The following is a 12,633-nucleotide window of genomic DNA, read 5'->3' on the forward strand; positions in this document are numbered from 1 at the left end:
TTAAAACAGATCTAACACCTATGTAGTACTGATTTGGTTATCTTCAAAATCCCCATTGTTCTGTTTAAAGAGCGTATCCTCCTAGAATAGCCTCCTTTTGATAAACAACTCCTTCTGCATGTCAGCCAAACAACAGTTTTGGTCTTTATCACAAGTGGACCAGTAGCAGAAACAGTGTGTGGCTAAGTGGGGGAGGAGGGAGTTTTAGCTGAAAATAGAGTTCATTGTCAGCTGGACTTTAGACTCAGGTTTTTAAATAGGTTTTGGAATGTGGATATGAAGCAGTTAAAAGAACCCTACCTCCAGCCCTTAAAGGAAGAAACTTAAAAAAATTTAAAAGCATAGAACGTCGGGTTAATAACAGGGTTATTTGTGTGTTGTACAAGAAAAATTTTGTATAAGAAGGTCAAAATATACAGGAAAAAAATATTAATTTCTCAAGAAACAAACAGCTAACAAAAAATATTCTTAAATAGAATTACACATCAAAGAACCCACTTCCCATTTAAAGGAAAAGTTTCAAGAAAGAGATTATGAAATTTAAATACGTTTTTAAACCCTATAAAAAGAGGTACACAATTTTAAGAGGTTGTGTAGGCCAGACAATTCTCTGCCTTTTACATGGTTTGTAGAAAACAGAGTTGCTACAAACTATTAGTATTTTTTTTACATTCCAGGTATGCACATGGTGGAATGTGACCAATTCTGAAGTGTTTATTTTACAAAAAATATTAACTCTTTTCAGTAAAATATTATTGGCATGATTCTATAATGACACTATGGGGTTAGACTGTATATTTTACTTCAAATATCCCCTCAGCATGGCTGAAAATAGTTTTACTTCTTCAGTTCTTAGCATTAGTTGGTATATACGTGTAATACACACACTCAAAAATCTGCCACCAAAAAAAATCTTATGTGTTCCATTAAGACCAAGCCTACTCTAAGAAAGCTGATTTTCTAAAGGCTGAAATAACTGACTTAAGTAATCATCAGCACGTGTGGGAAGTGAAAGAATGAAAAAAATGTACACTCAAACATAAAAAGTGATGACCAAAGCAAAATACAGGCTAAACAGCATTTATAGTCCAGCTTCTGGAAACCATGCAACTCCTGCGATGTCCATGTGCTTTGCTAGCAACTACACAAAATGTTCTTGTAGTCAGAGGCAGTATTTCTTCTATAGTCTTATGTTAAAAAATGTTCTTAGGTCCACAGGCTGCCAGAGAAACCACATCACTTTGTTCTAAAATGTCTGCTGAAAAGCCATAAGTGGCCTAAACAACAAAAACTTCAACATCTTCAGCGGTGCTATCTCCTGTCAGGGCTAACTGACAGCACACCCAGGCCACGGGCTGACCCCCCTCACACAAACAGCCCAGACCTCGGATAAGACGGTCGAATTTGGAAAACACTGGCGGTCCGTGCTGCCTGGTTTCTAGGTTTCCCACAGATAGAGCATCTGGGCAACGTTAACTGTGGCATTCTGTAAACACTGGCTGGACGATGATAGAGTATAACACAGGCAACAAAGTGACCCTATAAGACTGCTTCCCTCTGTTCTGGTGGTAATCGAATGGCATAGCCAAATGTTGTGCTTGTGGAAATGAGCTCTGGAAGTAGTTAAAGAAGTGTTTACAGCACAGGCTGCAAAAGATAAGGAGACAAGATGCTTTTCAAAAGGCAGGAAAATCTATCTGAGTGCAAGTTTTTTTCTCCTGTTCAACACCAAGAGCCACAGATACCCTGTAACTTCAGCCAGAAATTCAGGCTGGCTTTTTTTGGCAAATTTCCAGTGTCAGGGGCTAGCAACACTGGGCAAAGTCTTGGACCACTAACATCACATGGCAAAGCTCACTGCTGACCAAAGAGGTGACAGAATTTCTCAAAAAATCTTACTTATGAGGCAATAAACTTTCCAGGTCTTGCCATTACTATTTAAATAGGCCAACCAGCCTGTACATATATGCAAATTATCAAATGAAACGGGAAAAACTTGGAATATAACTGTGCAATTGACAGGAAGGAATTAATGTTGATTTTCTTGTTACTAGCAAGATCTTCTACATCATGGTGGCAAATGTAAAACTTTACATCAATTTTATTTTCTAAAGAAGTAGAAGTTTATTCCATTCATTCAAGGCATCATACTCAGAAATGAGTGGCAGCAAGGATTTACAATTTTTGAGCTGATCTTCCTCCCATTTGGGCTCATCTAACTTCCTTGTAACAACTGCAGTAATTTCTGCTGCAAAATAACAGTTGTTATAAATCCATTTTGGCTGGCCTTGCTACTGTTCAGAGGCTGAATGGTGGAAGATGACCTCTTCATGTAACCAGTCTCCAAAAGTTCTACCTGGGCTGCTGACAAGCGCTCAACCACAATATGAGAGCCAACTCTGTGCATCTCATTGAAAAATTATAAAAGACATGCATTAAAGGAAAGTAACTCATATAACAACTGTTTATACTTGTAAAAACATAGAAATCTGCTATTATAATGACAGTTGGAATTTTATGTTTATCTTACATTCAACTGCAAGAAAAGAGATACAAACTATCTACTTTTGCAGAGACTTTTTGTTTTCATGAGTTTGGGCTTTGGGATGGGTTTTTTTGCTTGGTGTTTGGGGGTTTTTTTAAACTGAAATAACCTATACTCTAATAAGGCATATGGTTGTTTTCCATACAAAGAAAGATAAATGTTTTCCCTCTATTAAAGTCAGCTGCAACTGAAAGAAGCTAAGAGACAAAGAAAAAAAGAAGAAAAGCGAGAGATTTCTTTTTAAGGAAAAGCGATGGACTTACCTAGTAAAGGAAAGTTTTAAATTTAAGGACTTTGAGCAACATTGCTGGAAAAAAGCCTCAGTCTGTGCATTCAGGCCATCATGCTGCAGACAAAAAAAACGTGCATGTAGCAATTACGTGCAGATATGTCATTGAGGAAAACTGCGTCATGGAGTTAAGCAGAGAGATGAAAATTAGCAGCAAACAAAAGGTGGGGCATAACAGAATCTAATTTTGGACCGAGGGTTCTGACAACAAGTTCTAAATATTCAAAATACAAGCTCGGGATCATCAAGACTGCTGTGAAGGGAACCTAGTTTCATTTCAATGACACATAACTACTCCTTTAAGGAAATCAAATCACACCACAGAACTGTGGAGGCCCATCAGGTAGCACAGGGTGTTACAGCAAAAAGAGTCCCCTGTTCTCAACACTTCTTGGTCCAACTTCTACAAAATAAACATTTTTCTCCCACTTCCCTTACTTTTCCTTTTAACAAATTTACAAATGCTTATGAAAAGAAAACAGAGACAAGATTGCATCTGGTTTGTCTATGGCGCCATTTGTTGCTATAGGGAGACTACTTGGAAAAGGTGATGAGTGGTAAGTTGGTGAAAGACATTAATAGAGAAACAATAGACAAATAGCTCTGAATGTTGTGGTTAACCCTTTAGTGTTCACATTTTGGTTTCTCCCTCTTCTTCGGGAGGCCCAAGCAGAGGATAATGATTACATCTCCTGCACAGCCTGCTTTCCCCTCCAAAACATTAGCATATTTCTCCTTTTCACTTCCATGAGCACAGTGCATGTAAAATTATTTTTGGAAGCAGGGGGAAGTAGCTCACTGAAATATTAGTTTTTTCTTTATCCAGGTCCTTTAGCAGAACTGAACAACATTTCATACTTTAAAAAAAAAGGATGATTTTTACTTTCAGCACAAGTCAAACACCAACAAATGTTGTATTTTTTCCTAAATGCAGATATTTAAAGGAAAAACTCCACCTCTGATACTCACTGAGAAGCGAGCTGAAGAATGCAAACCGCTAAGTACTTATTGTAAAGATAAAGCTTTATTGAATGCAAAGAGCATCCCTTCAAAAGCCTTTAATAAAGGGAAAGAGGCCACATAAAAATGATTTGCAGTTTCCCAATGAGCGCATCAATTTACTTAATTAAATATTGCTTTCAAAGTTGCAGTCACAATAGCTCTTGTCCCCTGCCAGTTGCAGTAAGAAAGATACATTGAACAAGGATGTCAGCTGAATACTAGCATTGATGTTAATGCCAACTGTCAATAGCCTTGCCAAGTTGCTGACGTTTAGAGTGAGGACTCCCTCATTTTCAGCTCTTTTTAAGGCTTTGTCAAAGTACTGAAATTCTAGAAGCCAAAGTTTGTGCATTTTGCAGAGACATACAAGACCTTACATTTTCAAACATGAGAAGATCCATCTACTACCCTGAGGTTTTTTTTAATGGAAAGTGTTTGTGTCAGAAGTTATTTTTATTTTCATTGCTGACTATCACATTTTGGTCCCACATTTTGTTTCCTTACATTTAAGTTCACTTTGTGAGTGTACTCATATTTTAATTCAGATTTAAAGAAAAAAAAGGATAAAATCTTCTCTTCCCAAAAATGCCAGTTATTCTCTGAAATGAATTTCCAGACTTCAGATCACTATAACTCGACATCTACTTTTTTTTCTTAGTTTCTCATTTTGGCATAGGATGTGGAAACTCAGATGCATTCCATTAAGTATTTCTGTAGTTTTGCCTACATCCACAATTAACTCCATTCTACTATTTTTTAGGAGAAGAAATAGTTGTTATAGTTTTGAGAAATATTGTTATTCTGAAACTCCCTGGGCATCAGAATTAAAAGAGCAGTGCAAACAGTGAAGACAAACCTTTATTTTCTCCCTGATCCACTCTCTCCTTTTTTGCTTTCAATGATAGAGTCATAAAAAGCAGCAATAAGATTTGACCAGTGACACTGAAAGCAATCTATGATTTACACACCTATGGAACCTGTCTGGTTACCAACATGTCACCTTCCACTCCTCTGAAAGAGAAATTGCATTGATGGCATTCCTTGTAAGCGGTGGCTCAGCCCAGACTCTTGGTGAAGACAGTCTTGGAACTTGTAGACTTTTAAGGTGAGATGCATAAATAATCGGTCACTTACACTACCTAATGGCTTTCTTTGTTGTCAACTTCATTCCAGAGGCAACTGCATTTTAACTTTGACATACTGAAGACCTGCAGCTAAGATTCATATCTCCTCAATCTTAAATTAATGGAATTTTGGTGTTTTCCTCTTTACATTCTCAAAATCCAATTTTGCGCCGTTATTTTGTCCAAAGTCATATCTATGGGACATGGACAAGAAGTAGAAAGATTTGCCCTTCTGAAATTGTATTCAAGGACTCTTACTTGCTTTTTTTCTTATTTTTTAAGAAACCTTCAGTTAATCCTACTTAAAGGCCTAATACCAGACAAGTGAGCTTATTATTTGCTTGGGCATAAACAAAGTTATTTTATATTGAAAGGTCTAATCCATATTTGGAAATTTATATTTTAGGACACATCACTTGTAATTTTTTAAAGAAAATCTTGATTCAATGAGTAGTGACCTTCTAAAAAGCACAACATATCAAGACTGGTTTATAGTCAATTATATTTTAGTTTAACACAAACACAGACTATGTCCAATAATAACCCAACATTATTAAAAGGAAGTTTAAAATATCCTCAAATCTAGTCCTCAATTCTTATAACACACACACATTTAAACATATTTAAAACAATATTTCCAGTCATCTGAAGTAGCAGCTTATCCTCATAGTCTTATTATCTGCCTTGGAGTTAGTTTTTTAAGCAAAGTCAAAGACTTAGATTCCAAATGTTTAATCTAATGATTAATCTCAGGATTGGAACAAATGCCACTGTGGGTATAGAGCCACAGGAAGGGAGAGAAAAAAAATAAAATCTGTCACTCTTCAGATCCATTGTCATCAGAAGGAGCAGAGGGCGCTGAGCACCTTGCAAGTGTTCTGTATTTTAATTAAATTACAAATGTAATTTTACTCAGAAAACAAAAAACAATAACTGAATGTCTTCATGATTCCCTAGTGCATAACTTGCATGTTGCATGTTCCTTCCATTGCTTTGTCCAGGCCTTCAAAGCCTTAGAGAGACTGTTGCACCATTTCTTGAGGCATTTGTCCCAGTGTTTCAATGGCAAACCAAATAAGAGGCAAAGAATAAAAGGGACTATAACAGCAGAGGGTGATTCTCTCCGTTGTGTAACATCACAGCTTGAAATTACAATGAAATCAGTCATACAGAAAAAACCAAACTTATAAATCACTTTACATGTCGAAATGCTTCATATTTTTAAAGTATTCCTCATATGCCAGTGAATTCATAGGCCAGTTTTAAGTGGCGATGAAATTTTGCTTACAGAACCAAAGCAGCTGGATGAACAAATGTGGGAAGAAAGGATCAAGTGTTAAGTCTTTGAACTTACAGATATGTGCTTGGTGCCTTCAGCAGTATCGGCATCACCTGGTAGGTATATTGGGATCTCTTTGCTGCATTTTTGCCACTCTCCAGCAATGATGACTAATATCTGACTGATATGTTATTTTACAAGGAGATATAGAAATAATTCTCATCCTGAGAGAATGCTAACATACCCCATGCTCAAATTTTTCTTTTGCATCTAGAGTTCCTTCTACCATTTTCTGCCAGCAACTAAGAGACCATTTTTATGTTTCTCTTCTACAAGCAAAAGTCTTTCCATAAGTCATCAAAACTGCTTTTTTTCCCCCTGAGATCTACATACAGCTCAACAGATCCTCACATCTGGCACTGCAACATTTAATCAGTCCTGGAAAACTGCCCTCTACTGCACGCTGGAATGGGGAAAGGCTATCAGTGTTTATTCAGTGTCGTGCAATTGGTCACTATTACTTATTTAAAGAGTCTTTCATGTGTCCTAAACAGTGTTCACATGCAATGCAACTGCGCTGTGCAACATGCTGGAAGGCAGCAGCTAACTGCACAGTTGTGGAGAAAGAATGTAGTGACTCAGGACAAAACCCCAGCTCACCCAGAAAACGCTGTGAATGTTTACACAGAGCAGGCAGACCGTTTCTACTTGGTTGTTTCCAAGGACACGTCAGATGGCCTCATGCCACGGCAGAAGCCAGAATTTTCTTTCTCTTCTTCCAAAGGGTAAAAGGGCTGAATCAACCATTGGTACAGGTCCTGCAATCCCAAGGATTCTGTAGTTTTTCAAACCAAAAACTGAGAGGCTTTCAAGGAGCAGCAGTGTCTTCACATACACTTCAAAAACAACAAAAACCCCTAGTTCTTTCTATACAAGCTGCTCTTGAGAGCTCTACATTGTGCTACCCTTTTCATTCATCCTTCTTGTTTTTATCAAGCAGGGATGACTAATGTGCTATTGTGATGCACTTTTCTCAGAAATGTGGCCGACTGAGGCTGCTTCCACAGTAGTTCCATGGGTGTTTAACATTAAAAAGGAGTGCTCAGGCAGGCAATGGGTAAGTCATTACACCCCTCTTTAAAACAACAGGCCCTATGCATAAACCATGGTCTCATGCAAATCTGACCTACATAATGTTGAACTCTTCCAATGTCAGGAAGATTTCACAAGTCATTCCGTATGTCCCATAGCTACAAAACTCACAGTACTTGAGCACCACAGGAAGCACAGTGTTGGCCTCCAACAGCTTACAGTGGCTCGTGGCATTCCTCAACCCTCTCCCTGCCCTGCCAGGTCCTTACAGTTTGGCCAGGAAGTTTAGATTGGAGAAACATCTTCAAAAACATTCATCCTATGCCAAGAAATTCTCTTCCAGCTCAGCACAACATAACCACCTGGGAAGGACAATAATAAGTCTTTATGACACCAAAAAACCCAAACCAAACAAACAAAAAATCAACCAAAAAATTCTAGACTGTATATATGACCTCAGCTTGAAACCACTGACTTCAGCTGGGTCAGGGTTTTACTCCTCATCTGGGTTTTACTCCTTATCCCTACAGAACTGCTGAATATTCATTTTAGTCCCTAAGATAAAAAGAACAAATGATGCCCCAGAGCACAACCAATCAGGAAGACAGCATTGTTTTGCTATGAGAATACTTCAAATAATTTCTTGAAAAGCAGACTCTGGAGCACAATTATACCACCATTTCTGGCCATCATATATGAGGCCATGTATGAGGTTTAAGATAGACTCTGCTTCAACAACTTTTACTAAACTCAAATGTTTCAGTTTCAACAGGCTTCGATTTCCCTAGACTGAAACCTGCCAACGTTTAGCTTTGATAGAAAATTGTAACAGGTTTCAACTTTTTAAAACATTTTTTAGCCCAGAATAAGGACTTAGAATCTGGAACACAACTATTAAAATGTACATTTTTAAGATAGGCATCTATCCCAAAATCCATTTAGTCTTTTCAACTGGCCATGTAGGTCAGTAAAATTTTTGTACCACAAGCCGCTAGATCTCATTTCACGTTTCAAGGCCTACAATTTTCACTCTTCCTGGCAAAAGAACCATTATCTTTCCATTTCTGTTGGAGAAGACTTGCAGTTTCAAACTCAGCTCTAAAAATAGGCAAGTCTATGCAGAAAGGACTCCTTACTTTTGACTGTGACAAACACATGGGCCTACAGTTATCTGCACAAAAAGATTATTAAAAGAGTATTTTGAATAGCAGTCTAGATATTCTTAAATACATTGTTCAGCCATGGTAAATACAATCACTTTATTCATTTCTTGGTGGAAAGACAACACTTATTCATGCCTCATTAACTTAGAAAACCTTCCAGCATTCTTATCATCATTCACTGTCTTTGTGATTTAGAAAATTTCCTTGCCCTAACCAAGAGGATTAAATGCTTTTCTGAATCATGTTATTAAATGATACATGCCTCCACCTTGTAAGGATGCCTTATAAATATCCTCACTTATACAAAGCAGGAACAAAATGAATAAAAATGTTAAATTAGATTAAGTTGACTAATCTCTTGGGCCCAAATCAGCCACATTCAATATACTTGGAAATATACCATTATGTCACAAGATAAATAGTTTAAAAAACACAGTCTTCAAAACAGCTGGCAACTTGATGTGTTGCTCAGAAAATTGCAATATCTTTTAAACAACAGAAACAAAAGCTTGAACATAATTCTGAACACAGAATTAGATTTTTTTCCTCCATACTAGGAATTTTCATATATTTCACTTGCCCTAAACCAACTTTTTTTTTTTACCTCAGTAAGAATTCCTTGAAATAAGACTGTGAATAATAAAATCCCTAGGACATGTCAATAGAGAAAATTTTAGCAGCAGAAAGAGTTTCATTACAATTCTCCAGGTTTTAAAAGTATAAATTTATAGCAAGATCTTCCTTTGTGGTATGCAATGGTGCGTCTGACACTTATTTTATACCATTTTCTTGCTGCAAATAAATAAATCCAGAAATACGACCTTTGGGTTGGGTGCTTTTTGTAGGTATTTTCCCACCAAACAATCTCAGTCTGAAGTAGGAGAGTGCTAAGACATATAGAAGCTAGTTGCTTGTCTGGTTCTAAGTTCAACTGTATTTCTCTGGCTTCTCTTGTGGCAACACAGAGAAAGTTAAGGACAAATTATTTCATAATGATCTCAGCTAAAGAGAGTGTAAAAGTTTGAAAAAGCTCTTGCCATGCTTGCTGAACAAATATACAACTGCTCCCTTCGTGGGCTAATACTTGTCTGAAAGCCAATGTCATTGCTGAGAAAAAAAAACCAGAATCTACATCTGCTTGCTTTATTTCCCCATATAATTTCATTAAAGAGAATTAAATCATCCCTCTCATTAAGATTGTTTGACATAGTTCCCAGTGCAAACAATCCTATGTAGGGCAAGTAAAAAGGTGGGCATTGCATTCAGTTCTGTGAAGAAGATGCTGATTGTCCTGCTTTTTCTTCTCCATGACTGACTTGGTACACTGCAATTTTCTAATGTTCTTGCTAACAATAGCAGACAGGAAGAGTGCAGTTCAACCTAGTTTATGTTTAGGAAGAGGAGCACTGACTTCCCACAATTACTCCTTGTAAGCCAAAGGAGCAGCAGGGGAAACAAAGAAGGCTTCCATGTGCGTAAGAATATTGTTTCTGTCCTTTGAAGAGCTTGTCACTAAAAAATCCCACAACATAAAGGAGATTTTAAGAGAAAAGAAAAACACTGATCTGTATCTAATGAATAAAAGCAAAATTATGGAATAGTTGTGTCACATTTATCACTATGGAATAATTTGTCTCAAAGAGTTCCTAGTGGTTTGCAGAGAGATATTTAGGTAGTGAATCAGAAAATTGGAAATGTTTGCAGAAGATAAATTCTCTAGGCATTTTCTGAACTGGTCTTGGCACTTGTAGACCCCCTCACTCAACACTTTGGCTCAGTAACCCACCAAAAACTACCCAGGATCCATCTTGTGCCACATCAGTGAACTGAATGAGTGTAGCATGCTGTCCTACATCCACCAGAGCTAGCAGCAGGGAAAGGGAGGGATGGGTCCCTTTTTTCCAAGGTAAGTCAGTAGATCTGCTCAGCTACAATCCTGAGCCACAGCACCCAGCAGTTCCTGCCTTCTGTGCCACAATACAGACTGCTGGCAGAACAAAAAAACCCCAAGCAACCAACAAAAAAACCCAAAACCAAACCAAAATAAAAAAAAAAAAAGAAGAAATAGTTTATATTTCCCCACTAGATATTCTGTATATTTCTGTTGTGCTTATTGGGGCTATCATGTCAAAGCATGTACCTGAGGTGTCGAAAACCAGGAGAAAGGGATTCAACAGAGGACAGATGCTCTTTCATTGACATACCATCTGGAATTTGGGACATTGGGGCTAATTTCTGTATTTCTTCCATACTTCCTACAGGGCTGCACATCACATGTGATCTAATAACTTTTCCTTTTTTCTGCATAATTTGCTTATCTAGCAACACTATGAACTGTATATTAACTATATGTTAAAATAAACTTTTCAGGGCAGAGTTTTTCTGTTCTTAGATTTCTAGAGCAAGTGAGTTTATCTTTGGTGCATAAAAGTAGTAATAACAGGGTTGAGAGAAAACATCAGAATGGGAAAAATAAGCAAGTATGTTTTAACTCCATTGCTTTTGGTAGAAACATGTTTTTAAAATTTTACTCAGTGTATTACACACGCAATTAAATCTTATTTTAGCTAACAAAAAAAGGCACACAGTCTATTATACACAACCTTTGTTAAGTAATACCTATGCAAGCAAACAAGACACTGTCTTTCTAAAGCAACATATGTGTTCTTTTGCTCTATTTTCCATCCAAAGAGATAATTCCGTTTATGAAACCAGACCACTACCGAAAACCAATATATTGACTTGTAACATGCAAGCCCAAACAAATTGCACAACACAGAGAGTGGAGTTAAGCAGTGATGACGCACAGACTGTACAACACATAAATGGGACAGGTCATAATACACAAATACACATGTACACAGGGACTCAGAATTAACTGTCAAACATTCATATATTTGTTCTTACTTTACATTTTTGGACTTTGGACTTAAGCACTTTGATGTTTATTACTTTATTGTTTTTATCAGTTATAAAATTAACTAATCAGTCTGTAACAGTTAAGGATCTGTTATTTTAAACAATCTTCATGAGAACTGCAAACAGAAAATCCAAACTCCATGGCTGAAATGTCATGGCATTGCATATAAACAAGCATAGACTCATTCGTGTAACAAACACTACATTCATATCAAAGTATGTCAGGAAGTCAAATTGTCCTTACTTACAGCACATGGCAACTGGGGCCTATTGGTTTTCCTCTTGACTTTGTATTTCTCCAGCAGCAGGGTAGACAGAACATACTGGAAGGAAAAGAGATCCTGATAAAGATACAGGCGTGTGCATGTTGATTAATGGTGAACGACCAACGTTATGATTGATACACTCCAGACTTTCTGGCCTTTTGATGTTGATTGTAAGGATGAAGGCATGTATTTGTGTGTTTAAAATTGCAATAAAAGCACTAAATTTGAGTTATGTCTTTCAACACGTTTAAGAGAAGAAGGCTGAAAGGTTCAAAGTAACCAGCTTCTTTTCCAGAGATCCAAGGTTAAACAAATAAAGTTCCTTGAGTCGCAATAAGCTATTATCTGCAGTAAAAAAGACAACCACCATATAACAATAAATACGACAGCATAAAAGCAATCAGGCTGAGGAACTGAAAAAACTTATTGAACTGAAGGGAGGAGAGCAACTCCTGGTCAACATCAGCTCCAATCAATGACAGAAGTCTTCATCCATTGCTTTTCTTTCCTTGTCCTTTAGTCTATGAAAAGCACACATAACTGGTATGTTACTGATGTACAGAGTGCCCTGGATTCCAGTGATGATGATATAACTGCTTCTGAGCTGAGGTACAGGAAACTTAAAGACTTGTGTTTAAATTATGGAAGATTCAGACATGATTATAGTATGACATTACCACCACCAATACTTTCTCCTGCAAGCATCTCAAAAACTTTTACAGACACCATTGGATGAAACAGTAAGGCAGGCAAATGTTATTGTTGCTCTTTATTTCAGGGAGGATGAAAGACCATCTCAGAAGTAAGGCTAGAAAAAAACCCCAACATTCAGATCTCCTGAATCCCAATGCCTCAGTGGTTCTTCACCAGCGTTGTAGAGATCTGGATCTTAGAGCAAAAGGAAAAGTTTTGAGACCTACCCATAATAAGCTGTGTTGAGGGAAGCAGCTAAAA

Source organism: Manacus vitellinus, unplaced genomic scaffold (genome assembly GCF_001715985.3).
Source record: "Manacus vitellinus isolate BGI_N305 unplaced genomic scaffold, ASM171598v3 scaffold_8_pilon, whole genome shotgun sequence".
Taxonomy (NCBI): Eukaryota; Metazoa; Chordata; class Aves; order Passeriformes; family Pipridae; genus Manacus; species Manacus vitellinus.